The 13709-nt window shown below is 41.2% G+C and overlaps 1 long non-coding RNA gene across 1 annotated transcript; it reads right to left on the bottom strand.

Moving 5' to 3' along the window:
- Window positions 1-7458: 7458 nt before the first annotated feature.
- On the bottom strand, window positions 7459-13355 carry LOC311440774. Its single transcript, XR_014695568.1, has 3 exons — window positions 13266-13355; window positions 12378-12449; window positions 7459-9903 (listed from the first exon to the last, which is right to left on the bottom strand). It is a non-coding gene; the product is annotated as an uncharacterized lncRNA (long non-coding RNA).
- Between the last annotated feature and the right edge of the window lie 354 nt (window positions 13356-13709).

The raw sequence follows: 13709 nt of genomic DNA, 5'->3' as shown, positions 1-13709 counted from the left end.
GTGCCAGAAACAGAAGTCATTGTCCTGTGATAAGCAATCAAAATACTAGATTGCTCTTCACCTGATGCAGGTTTTCAGACAGGCTGGGATGCCCAGGTAATCATATTTTACATACGGGCAGGAAGAGTTAAGCCTTGGCCTTAAGGTGCAGGAGCTTGCTGGCTTTGGGAGTCAAGGCTGTGGACACCATTTGGGGATGAGCAGCATGTTCAGAGGCACCACGTCTCTCTCAGTTCCAGCCCAACAAGAGACAATACAGCTCCCTCCTATTACAGACAGACTACTGAATAAAACAGGGCTCTACACAAACATAGTCCTAAGAGCTGTAGAGACTGTTTACATATCTCTAGACATCTTTTTCAGCTCTGGTACTGTTATTTTTTTCCAAACACCAATTGCCATGCACTCGTTTTTGTTCTTAGTTGTATTTATATTGCAAAATGTTGCTGAGATCATCCCAGACAAAAAGCTTAGGGACCACCAGACCTAAACCTTAAATCTCTGGCTTTTGATTGTCTAACAATGCTAAAGGCATGTTCTTAGTGCTAGAGAAACAGCAGACTTACATGCTCAGTTAAAAAAGGAAAGTTTTAGTATACAGTATGTTATTGTTCAGACATATACACTATGTTATTGTTCAGACACCACGTATTTTCATTACTGGCAAACAATAAAATAAAAGGCCATCACAGTATCTAGCTCCCCAGCTTACTCCTTACTCGCAGCATGCTTCCTCACGCTGCTACTTCTGGAATTAGATGTGACACCCTATGCAGTGCCCTATTAGGACTGTAGTCAGTTGGACAAAGTATTGATATTGCAGCTTGACAGTAGCAAAAACATAAAGCCAACAACAATTTCGGGAGTAATATCCATATGCTTCTACATTTTCCTCTTTCAGCTGTTTTCACTCTATTTTTCTTGTAAGGACATGTAAAATAAAGTAGGCTGGGGTTCACCAGAATTAACAAGTTAATAGCATTCATATGTTAGGAGGGCTTATTTTTCTCGAAGCAAATTAGTCTGAACATTAGTTAAGGTACTCAGACAAGTATAGTGAAGGCTTGACTAGAACAGTCTATTCTGGAGAGGTTTGCAACAAAATGTGAAGATTTAATAATACATTGTACTTAGATGTCAGAAACACCTTTCATCCAAAGATCACAAATGCGGTACCAGCAAAAAAAATAAGTCTCACAAGTTCTTTGTAAGACACATCATAATAATCATTGTATGTTTTTACCTTTGGACATAACAATTCACTTCAAGTCACAGAAGAACATAGTAGCAGAGGAAGAAAAAGATGTTTAGGGCTCAGTCCCAAGTCTTCCACCGTAACCACTGTCAAAACTGTCATACTAGCAGTGGGATTCTTTGGTAACAGGACAATCATGCCTTTGAATTTTATATCTCCAACAGTATAATACTCCATAAAGAAATTAATTAAAATGCATATTTTATGGGACTTCAAAAGTTGTATTTTAAATTCACAAATATTCCAGAATGCCTAGATTCTGATTAGCTCCCTCCTCTATGGCGGTGTTACACTGCATATTCTCAGCTTTCAGTGAAAAATATAATGATCCCAACTGTTATGGTTGGAAAGATAATTTTTAAATCATTTCACTCCTGGAGGTACAGACAGCCTGACACATTAGCTGTCTGAGAAGTGTGAGCTGCCTTACTAAACTGAAGCTGAAAAGTCAGCTTAAATATATAAGTATCGAGATATATATATATTTTAACTCTTTTAGTGACTGTCAGAGTACCTGTAAAAGGTAGGACATTGAGTAAACCACCCCAAACCTATTATCATCATTAAATGATTGATTGCTATCATATATAGTGTCTGTGAAGAGCCAATAATAAGCTACAAGCATTAATCCCAGTTATAGGCTTGTATAAAGTATGGCACGTTTATAGAATCAGTGCAGATTTGGACATTGTCTTTCCAAAAATAGTATTTCACATCTTAATGGTCAATGATTTTTAAGTAGTCTCATTAAATAGAGAGGATTTTGATCTGGAGCTCAATCTGGCTACTGCCGTTAAAGACAACAAAAAATCTTTTTACAAATACATCAACGCAAAACGGAGGACTAAGGAGAATCTCCATCCTTTACTGGATGTGGTGGGAAACCTTGTTACAAAAGATGAGGAAAAGGCCGAGGTGCTTAATGCCTTCTTTGCCTCAGTCTTTAGCGGCAATACTGGTTTTTCTCTGGATACTCAGTACCCTGAGCTGGTGGAAGGGGATGGGGAGCAGAATGTGGCCCTCACTATCCACGAAGGAATGGTTGGAAAGCTGCCTGGTGGAGAAGGACCTGGGAGTATTGGTTGATAGTCGGATGAATATGAGCCAGCACTGTGCTCAGGTGGCCAAGAAGGCCAACAGCATCCTGGCTTGCATAAGAAGCAGTGTGGCCAGCAGGGCTAGGGAGGTGATTGTCCCCCTGTACTCAGCTCTGGTGAGGCCGCATCTCGAGTACTGTGTTCAGTTTTGGGCCCCTTGCTACAAGAAGGACATTGAGATGCTCGAGCGAGTCCAGAGAAGGGCGACGAAGCTGGTGAGGGGCCTGGAGAACAAGTCCTACGAGGAGCGGCTGAGGGAGCTGGGCTTGTTCAGCCTGGAGAAGAGGAGGCTCAGGGGCGACCTTATTGCTCTCTATAGGTACCTTAAAGGAGGCTGTAGCGAGGTGGGGCTTGGTCTGTTCTCCCACGTGCCTGGTGACAGGACGAGGGGAAATGGGCTTAAGTTGCGCCAAGGGAGTTTTAGGTTGGATGTTAGGAAGAACTTCTTTACCAAAAGGGTTGTTAGGCATTGGAATGGGCTGCCCAGGGAAGTGGTGGAGTCACCATCCCTGGAAGTCTTTAAAAGACATTTAGATGTAGAGCCATGAATATGAGCCATGTAGAGCCATGAATATGGCTCTACATCTAAACTAACAGTCCTCACTAAACCATATTAATTTAGTTTAGTGAGGACTGTTGGTGTTAGGTCAGAGGTTGGACTCGATGATCTTGAGGTCTCTTCCAACCTAGAAATTCTGTGATTCTGTGATTTTGGCACCAAGTGTATTGATGGGAAAGAGGCGTCTCCAAAAACAGTAGGGATACCAAATCATCACAGAATCACAGACTGGTTGAGGTTGGAAGGGATCATCTAGTCCAACCTCCTGCCGAACAGGGTCACCTACAGCTCATTGCATGGGATCATATCCAGATGGATTTTGAGTTTCTCCAGAGGAGACTCCACAACCTCTCTGAGCAACCTGATTTTTACTGTAAGGGTGACAGCACTGGAAGTCTTTCCTCATATTTATCTGGAACTTTCCGTGCCTCAGTTTATGCCCATTGCCTCGTCCTGTTGCTGGGTACCACTGAAGAGTCTGGCACCATCCTCTTCACACCTTCCTTCAGATATTTACATACATTGATAAGATCCTCCCTCAGTCTCAGTCTTCTCCAAGTTAAATAAGCCCAGCCCTCTCAGCCTCTCTTCATATGACAGATGCTCTAGCCCCCTAATCGTCTTAGCAGGCCTCTGCTGGACTCGCTCCAGTAGCTCCAGATCCCTCTTGTACTGGGGAGCCTGGAACAGGACACAGTGCTCCAGGTGTGGCCTCACCAGGGCTGTGTAGAGGGGCAGGATCACCTCCCTCTGACTTCTGGCAACACTTCCTAACGCAGCCCCGTATGCCATTGGCCTTCCTGGCCACAAGAGCACAGTGCTGGCTCGTGGTTAACCTGCTGTCCAGCAGCACTCCAAGGTCCTTCTGCACAGAGCTGCTTTCCAGCAGGTCAGCTCCAGCCTGTAATGGTGCATGGGGCTATTCCTCCCTCGGTGCAGGACCTTGCACTTGCCTTTGTTGAACATCATGAGGTTCCTCTTGGCCCAACCCTCCGGTCTGTCCAGTTCTCTCTGAATGGCAGCACGGCCCTCTGGTGGATCAGCTACTCCTCCTGGTTTTGTGTCATCAGCAAGTTTGCTAAGAGTACACAATGTCATTCAGCCAGGTTGCTGATTGTCAACTTCCATTAAAAGTGGTTTCAAGGATGGTGGCTAAGATCACAACATCCCATCTCAGCAGCTGTGACGATCCATAAATCCAGGTCACTGGAGCCCTTTTGCAATGCCCATCTCCAGGTATCGAAAGGAAAGCAGCACAGTTTAGGCAGTGGTGATGCAGAGGTCGGTGGGGAAGAAATACCTTTTGCACGACCTGCATTAGCCACACAGGCAGCAGAACACACAGAGAGAAGACAGCTGAAAAAGAGCTACATTCTGGTTTGTCCTCTACATTTGCAATTGTCACAGCTTGTTAATAAAAGCATCCAGATTTTAATTAATCTGAAAGTGGTGTAGCATTTCAGGCAGAGCAGCATCAACTCCCCAGATCTTGCTGCAGAACACAAGTCTTCTTAATTCTGGGTACACTGGACCTTTATTAAATGTCACAAAAGTAAACATAGTTTGGAGACGTGGAGAGCGACTTCTATATCCAGTTTTTTACTTAATTAAAATGTAATTGTACCAGCAGAAATTCTAATATGACTTGCAATTAAAAACATTACATTTTGTATTAATTCATCCTTCATTAAAGTTTCAACAAAAAATAGAAAACAGTACTCCTGTAAAGACCAAGAAGGAGAGAGATTGCAGAAAGCCCTCTGTGAAACACTCACATTTATGCAAGGGGACTGCTGATCAGTTGAGAGGGAAAGCTGTGGAAGAGAACCTTTCTGCAATATTTTTATTTCACAGCCTGGTAGAGCTGCTAGAAGGAATTCCTGGCGGGACTAATGCTGACCATAGCTGAGAAGCAGCAAGCTTGTAGTTGCGTGCTTATCCCCTGAGTCACTCCATGGCAGTCTTTCACCTTACTGCCTTGCCCCAGTGTACATCCTTATAAAGAAAGAAGCAGTACTTAAGTATATCATCAATATCAGCATGGCATTAAGATGATCAGTCCCAGGCTTGTTGTGTGCTACCTTCCTCTTCCAGACTAGCACAATTAATCTTTTTCTCTAAGCACACTTCATTTAACATGATATAAAAAGAAAATTTTAGCTTGTAGAAATACCGCATCGGTTATCAGAGTAAGTGTGCATGGGTGAGGACATGAGCGATAGATAAGTAGAAAAAAGCAAAATATGGTTATTTCTTAAAGACATTAGTGCTGATAACATAACAGTCAGGTTATTAGAAGCCAAGGTGTAGAATACCACCTTGGAATTCTACAGGCTCTGGGGGACGCTGCCTTCCCACTCCTGCTGCCCCTGCAGCATATCAGGCTTTCTTCATGTCAGGTTTATTTCAATATTCTACCAAATGCAGTTCTCATATCCCTCAACAAGCTGCAACAGTGCACGTTACAAGTCTTGGAAATGCAGAAAGTGGCATTTACTGGTAGTGTACATCAGGCCACGCTCTATTTCTTTGAGAATCATTTATTCCAGCTTCCATAATGCTTTACAATAAACAGTGAACTTTTTTTTTTCATTAACTGTAAAAGGATGGAAAACTTCTAATGATTGTCAAGATGAGCATCTCATTACTGACTCTATAGCCAATTCACCATGGAGAGTTTTTGTTTAAAAGGCAGCTCGTTCAAGCCAGGCTGTGGTTCGTCCTTTGAGACACCCAGCTTGCAGACTACTGCTCCTTCCTTTAAGTAGCAGTAACTTTGTCATCTGCCTCTAGCAATTCTTTGGGATGTCACACATCAAAACACAGCTTTTCTTCGTTCATCCTAATAGGTAGCAAAGAGTTCAGAGTTTTTAGGTTCAGAGGCTGATGTAGTCTTGTTTTGACCCTTCTCAACACGGTGAATGCCCTGCAGTGCTCTGCGCTGGAGTGCAGCAATCGCAGCAGAATTCTCATCAATCTCATGGAGAGAGGCAGCACATCTGAGCTGCACCATAGCTTAGGAGCACTGCCCCTGTATCTTAAAATCTGATGTTGCAGCCCATTTGCGGCAACGGTAGATGCCTCAATAGCTGCAGTTAGTCTTGCTGAATATTCAGCAGCAGCTTTGTGTTCCTCATTACTGCCAGCTCTAAGTTTATTGGCAGCATTTAATATCTTTTAATTAAAAGCAAGCAGAAGTAACAGTATACCTTAACCAAATGTTATAAATAAAAACGGCTTGTTTTTCTTTTCTGCTTGGAACGAGAAAGTCATTACCATCGCTATGGCATGGCAAGAAGTGCATTCTCTATCTGTTGCTGTTTCTGGTTTGGATGCAGAACTTGCCAGAGTGACAGACAGCATTGCACGTTCAAGCCTGCATGGCCAGCAGCTCTGTGCTTCCCTGGGCTCAGAAACTTCAGCTTCTGCTGGATGCTAACTCTATGCAATAGATAATATAGATAATAATAATGCTTTGGTTTTATTTAAAATGCTGTGTTTTTTTTGTTTTGTTTTGTTTTGTTTTGTTTTTTTCCTACACCTAGCACTTGACAGAGGTACATATCATTACCATCATTTTATAGATGAAGAAGTTGAGAGAGGGTAAGCTATTGCGACTGGTCTACTGTCACAGTGCTGAGGTTTGAAGAGCATGGATTTTCTTGGACCAATTCAAAGTCCTTGAAATCAAAAATCAAAATAATGAAAAAATGTGTTTTCTTCACTGGGAGATTTTTCCGTGGCGTGCCACTTCGATGTACGACAAAACTTGCATCAGACAGAAGGATAAGAAATGAGAAGGTAAATGAAAATATAAGAAAAAGTATTATGAAGTGAAGCAAAAGGTGAATAAGAAACAAAAAGTGAGTATAGATTTACAAATGAGGTAAGAGACCTCTAAGAAAGCCACATTACCTGTCTTAGACAACTTCTGCCATCCAACTTAGGTGCGATGCAGTGTTTCACCCCTCAGCTACTGTTGGCCTCTTATCCAAAACAGTGGAGAGCTGCACACCCCTTTCCCTCATCCATCAAGTTATGAAAAATACTGCCCATTACAGGAAAGGCACATTTGGTTATATGACAGGACACACATGGCCTCCTAGTTACATGACAAGTCATGCAACCATCATGCAACAACACACGGCATTTTTGCCAGGAAGAAAGGATAGCAACTAATAAGCAAGGTCAGTTGTTGTAGAAGACCCTGAAGTAGCGATTTCCCTGCTTTTCAAAAGTTAGAAGCATAAGTTTCTTTCTTCTAAAGCAGAAGGTTTAAAGGGGGTGGGCAATCTATGTTGTACATCTAATGTTAGATGCTTTGCTATTAACTACAGAGTGCAAAAATACACCTGTAAAACTCTGAGTTGCTTGTCTGCAATCATGTTAATCATGTTGATTTACACACAAGCTGCTTAAGGTCAGACATGCTTTATCTGCTGCGCACTAGCCATTCAGACAGCAAATGTTTGGGGCCATTTCCACAGTTTCTTACTTTTAAGGAATCTCAGCTGCAAGCAAAGGATAGAGAACATAAATCACTGGAGAGCCGGCTGATCCCTGCTGAGCTCCACGCCAAGCACCCTGTGGTGCCATTGGCCTGCTCTGGTTTATGCCATCCAGCAAAGAGCACAGGGCCCAAAAACACAGCCTAAAGCCTGCCAGATACATGACCACCTCCGGGTTGGCTGAACAGCTGGATTACTCTCACAGTAGGGCTCAAATATCACAACCACAGACATTATTGCTAAATAGTCAACAAAATGTCATTTGCGGTGCAAAGTAGCTGATAGTTACTACTTCAGAGCTGTTTATTGTTGCATGGATAGAAGCCAAAACTACTCTTTATGATAAAGTTAATGGTGTACAGTTTGTAAGTTAGTTATAACAACACCTCAAGCATTTCTACAAAACTTAATTTAATATTCCAACTCATTAAAAATCTTATTATAGAAACCACTTACAGGCTTTATAAACACATTTTTGTATTATTAGGGAAGGATCTTAATAAAGAACAGTTTGAATGCAAAAATGCACATGTAGAGTAAATTGCTTATAGTAAAACTAGCTAAATGAAATTTGCTGTCAGCAAACCTCCCGAATAGTTTCTTCATCTGTGTTACAAATGTGCTATGTTTTTATGTATGTAGACCTTTTTCTAATCGAAAGAACGTACCAGAGAATTCCAGCAACTGAGATAATGGTGTTAACGTTGGCTGTAATGATGCTCTATGAACCAAAATATCCCGGAGCAGTCAATGATGAGCACACACAGTTGATTATGACAATGGATGCAACTCCCATCCCTAGATATTTATCTCTTTCAAGCTATACCAATTCTTTAATAGTAAAAATGAGAAACAATACTGAGTCTTTGGAAAAGCCTCTTGTAGAAAACCAGTTTGGATCTACTTATAACAGTATTTGTTATGTTTATCTACTAAATAAGCTACTGCTTTATTATTTTTATTTATTGCCAGCGTACTCTGACATTGTGTGGTGATATACCAGTAAAAGTATTCATTAAAAGAATCACCTGAAAGCAAACATGTTTCATCTGTGTAACTGATTTTTAAATGAGGCAATAGACTAACAGTGAATTAATGATTGCTTTGTCATCAGAATAGAAGCCAGTAAGAGTTTGCATCAGAAATGCCATAGTCTTCACTGGCATTACTGTTGTTGCTATTCATACTATGTAAATTTTAGAAACCTGTAATATTTACATCTGATATAACAGATATTTTCATCCTTTTGTTTTAAATTTTGTGCACTAGCAGGCTGAAATAGGTATAATTTCAGACTTTTGTAAATAAAAAAATTTGTTGTTTATAATAACACTGCAAATGTTGATCTGCAGATCCCTATCTTAATGAATTAGTAGTGTTTTCTACATGCAAAATAAATGCAAAAGGTCAGCTTATTATACAAACTACTGTGATGTGAGAGAATTAATTTTGTTTTTCTGCTGAAACTGCATGCAGTCACAGAGGTTTATATGGAGAAATATTACTAAGTTTTGTTCACTGACATACCACAAAATACAAAAAAAGAGCCAAGAAGCGCAGGTCACTGAAATTACTCTTACGCGCAGCCAGATTGTTTTTAAAAACAAGCTTTTCAGATTCTTTGACAGCAGACCTGTAGCTGCAGCTAACACTCCATTTCTGCTTTCTCTTTCTCACACCTCTCTCCAGAAGTACTCTCCTGAGCCTGACGGAGCCAAATCATGCTCCCTGTAGGCCACAGACAGCCTCTCTCCATGAGGCAGGATCCAAACCATTATTTCACACTTAGTTGTGGTCAGGCCACCTGGGCCAGAGAAAGGGGAGGAGGACCTGTTTCTAGCTGTCTTCTGTGGTAGAAGAGGGGTCATGAAGAGATGGGAAAAGATGGGGAGTCAGAGACGTGGGGCACAGGATAGATCAGTGAAATTATTAACATGACATTAATTATGAAAACACTGAGCCAGGCAGCAAGACCTGCTAAAGAGGCCTTGCAGGGAGAAACCAGGAATCCATGGCCCCTCATCTGAGGGTCAAAATCCATATACATTAATACCCTCCATACCTTCCTCCCGTTTTCCCAGTGCTCACCAACAAGCTGTGGGCATATGGGGCTTTGCCTGGTCTTATTGTCCTCATCTTTCTCACACACATCTGGCCCCATTCTTCCCTTCCAGCCAGAAATTACTTCCAAATGGTTCTGGTGGAAACAGACTCCCAGAGAAGCAGCCTAGCTTGAGGAACCAAGTGGAATGTAGCAAACACAGTCCTTAGTGTCCTCACCTGTGTGACTAACAGTGAATCCACACTCAGAGCAACGTTCATAATTAGCTTTCTTCTTCATCACCATGCACATGGAGAAGTGGTCAGCATGTGGTTGTCCCCACCTGCTTGCATCCTGTTGAGCTCTTCAGCCTGGAGCCCTCTTGCATCTTGTAAGAGAATGAGGAGCTGTAATAGACATTACTGCTAACTTCTGGAGGTTTTCTGCAGGGAGAAAAAGTAATTGGTGCAATGGAGAATGATGTGAGGACGGAGCCAAGCACCCTGGGGGTTTCTGCTGGCCCCGAGGTGTCATTGTCACTTCTCCATGCTAACCCAAACACCCCAGGAAAGCATTTCAATAGTATTTAGCTGCAGTCCGTGCCTGGCAGTGCTTCACATAGTTTGTAAGACATAAGTCCAGTCCTATGTAGCTCTGTTCTCCCCTTGGCCTTTTAAGCTTTCCTGCTCTATACCACTTCTGCTTTACCTGGACACTCCTCAGCAGTCCAGCCTCAAGGGGTGGAGGGGAAGACATTTGGGTATGACACTCACAACAGAAAAACTTATTTTATTGCAGAAAATGCACATTTTGAAGTCCATCAGGGATGGACTGCCTCCATCGTGCCTGTAACCCTATACACCAGAGGAAAAGAAGGGGGAAGGATGTGCTCTAGTGTGAATAAAACCTTTAGTACTGTTTGCCTGAGATTTTTTTGCAGTAATGTGTTCTGGTTTTTTTTTTTGTTTGTTTGTTTGGTTGTTTTTTTTTTGGGGGGGTGCTTTTTTTTTTTTTTTAAACAAACTTTGGGAAGTCAGTATTGTATTTCATCCTCTAGTGCATTTGCTTGTGACCCCTTCATTTATCACAGAAATAGGTCTTACATTTACAAGTATGGAAGACACATAAGAAAAGATTTTATTTTTTTTTCTCTTTTCAATATCTATTCCATTGATGCTACCCTTGTGGGCTTTCTATTGCTGTACCTCACTCCCAATGCAAATGTCATCATCAGGTAAAAATAAACTTTAAGACTACCTAAAAGACTACCTAACAAAGTAGCTTTGTTTGCCTTTAGCAATTTAATATATCTTCAGCATAGAAAGTTTGCCCGCATGTGGATGAAAAAGCTTTGGTGCATCTGTATGCGCTCCTGATCTGACTTTTCTCTCCTCTGGGCCCATGGGCTGAACTGATTTAAAGGTGCCTGATCATCTTCTAAGTACATAGCCACAAAGTTCAGCTGGTGCTTTGTGATTAAATCTTCCCTCAAAAGCCAGAAAGCTGAAGTGGCAGCACTAAGCCTACAACCAAAGTGCCTTTAGCAGTTCCTTTGTGTGGCATCTGTCAATGCAGAATCCAAGAAATGAAATCCAAAGAAAAAAAATACAGTTATAATATAATTATGAATATACTCCTGCATTTCTGTAAATGCTTGATATTTAATCAAAATAACAAATATTCATTCCTTACCAGGACTTACTGATGTGAGCCAGAAGAAGATTGAAATGTTGGTTGTTTTTTTTCAAGCCACAGATGTTACCTTATCTCAGGGAAATGACAGCAGGTTCTGAGGCAGAATGTTGAACTTTTCTACCGTGTCTGCTGTGCCATCAAATAGGTTGTCGTGATCCTGGCTCTTACTGCGACGTGCCAACAAAACTAATTTTATATCACTTCTTGGAGTTCCATAGCAGGATGCTGTTCACTGCTAATGTATTTTCATTCATATATATATATACAGAAAGAATCTGTGATAGGTGACAGTATATCACCTTGTTATTTTTAGTCCAAGTACATAATTTATGTTATTTACTGTTACTGGGGCTCCAGGCTGATTCAGGACTGTGATAGTGACTCAAATCAAGTTAGAAAAAGAACATTAGCATTACAATCTGTACAGGCTATGAACCAGAAAATTCAGATTCAATTTGGGGGATGAGAGAAGGCTGGAGATACTTCACCTGCTCCTATGTCATGAGTGCAACACAACCAGATATGTTAGATAAGGATTTCCTCTTTTAAAGGCAAGCATAAATGAAGAGGACCAGTGCTGTGATGATGCAGAATTACATAGCTCTGTTGAAATAATGGATCCAGCAGGGTATCTGGACACAGTTTAAAGATACTGCTTCCATGAAATTTGGCTGGACCAGTCAAATCAGCAAGACGAGATAGAGCGGGAAAATAATCAGAAAACATTTTGCCTGTCAAAATTCCATTTCTGTTTTTTTCTAAAAAGCAAAGGATGGGCAGGTAGGCTCTATTTGCTCCTCCTCCTTTATTTCAACCATTTAAATAGCCAACCAGTTGCCTTACTATTACTGCATCCTGCTGTATAAGTTATCTTTTTTTTTTTTTTTTTTGTGACTGATATATTAAATATTGGGGATTGGGTTTTATCTACTGCTATCACTTTCTGTAATCCAATCAAACGAATCTTCTCAGCTGCCCTTAAATAAAAGTAAATAATATTTCCTAAATCATTAGTAGACAAACCCTCAGTGTTAAAAATTAGATGTCACATCACAAAACACCTTTAAGCATATCTCTATAGATAGTGTATACAAATATCACATTTTTAAAAATGGAAAATAAATCCTAAAATAAAATCCTACCATCCAATCCAAGTAACATATTCCAGGTATCTGGATGAAATGATGCACTAAGAAGGCTATAATGTATAATTAATAATTACCACATTTCTCTCCTCAAAATCGTGCTCATTCCCATGAAGTCAGACCTATTTCCTGATCAAGCCACTGTTCTGCTAGAAAAAAAAAAAAAAAAAAAAAAAAATTAGATGCAAAGTATACTAAACAGTAATGAATAACTTAAAGTCTTGCTTTGCATATCCATAATGCTCTGCTTCCAAGGATTTCAGATCATGCTTCATAAACTTTAATTGAGCTGCCTATCTCCCTATGACATAGGAAAAGATTACTTCCTGTGTTTTATAGCGAGATGATAGCACAGAGAAATACAGAGGCAAATCCTGCCCTCAAGCAAATGGCCACAGAGAGTCTCCTCATTGACTTACCAGTACAGTGCTGCTCTGCAAGCGCTACTCTGAATTTATTTTACAGGTAAGGAACAGAGGAGGATGCTCTAGCTGTCAGTGCTAAGGAGCCTTGCTGTTCCTTGAGGCTGTCTGGGGAAGCAGGCAGGATCCTTGTGAAGCAGGGAAGGGCTTCTCTCCTGCACTGCCAGCTGGCAGCACCCGCACGGGGTTAGCATCTGCCTCAGGAGCTCTGCAGGCTGAAGGCTGGGATTTTTTTCCCTGCTCCTCTCTATATGTTACCAGCCAGCACACTGGCAGCTGCAAATGTACCCCTGGCGACTTAAAAATCCCCATTTCCATTATATTTTAAGTTCTCCATGACACAAGTGACATCAGGAGTACGCACAGAAGCTAATTCTACTGTCTCTTGAAATGATGGTTTCTGGGATGAGCCCAAAATTACAGCTTTTCTTTTACGTAGCTTCAGATTTCACATGTCTTCAGTGGTTTCAAAGACTTTAGCATAAGCACAAGCAAACAACACATTCATGGTCTTCCGGTTTTCTAGGTTAACTCACCACTTACATAGCTCTTATTGTTGTATTTGTTCTCATCTCTGCTTTGCCTTGTCTCCTGGAGAACTACAGACACCCATTCCAGAGCTCTCTTTCATCCTGCATGTGCAAAAGTACAACAGACACCACATGAGAAACAGCCATTGCAGGTGAAGTCATTTACAAAAAAGAAAAAATAGCACAATTACCTGCTGACAAGGCTACCAACATAAAAGCACATGAAGTCGAAGTAGAAACCCACTGTAGCTAAGTTTAACAAGTGACTTTACACTTTTTAGTCACCCTTCCCACCGCTGTCCCAGACACCGTTATCAGCTGAGTTTCTGCTTTGTGAATAACCTGGTCATTGCATGGAGGACAGGGCAAGGCCATACACGAAGCAGGATGCCTGAATCATCATTCATTACTCAAATTTCAGTACCACGTAAGCTGAGCTGAGCACTGTGCAAATAAA

This window comes from Aythya ferina (assembly GCF_964211825.1).
Source record: "Aythya ferina genome assembly, chromosome: 8".
NCBI lineage: Eukaryota > Metazoa > Chordata > Aves > Anseriformes > Anatidae > Aythya > Aythya ferina.
Note: the sequence above shows the minus strand (reverse complement) of the source record. Positions and strands in the feature narration are given on the sequence as shown.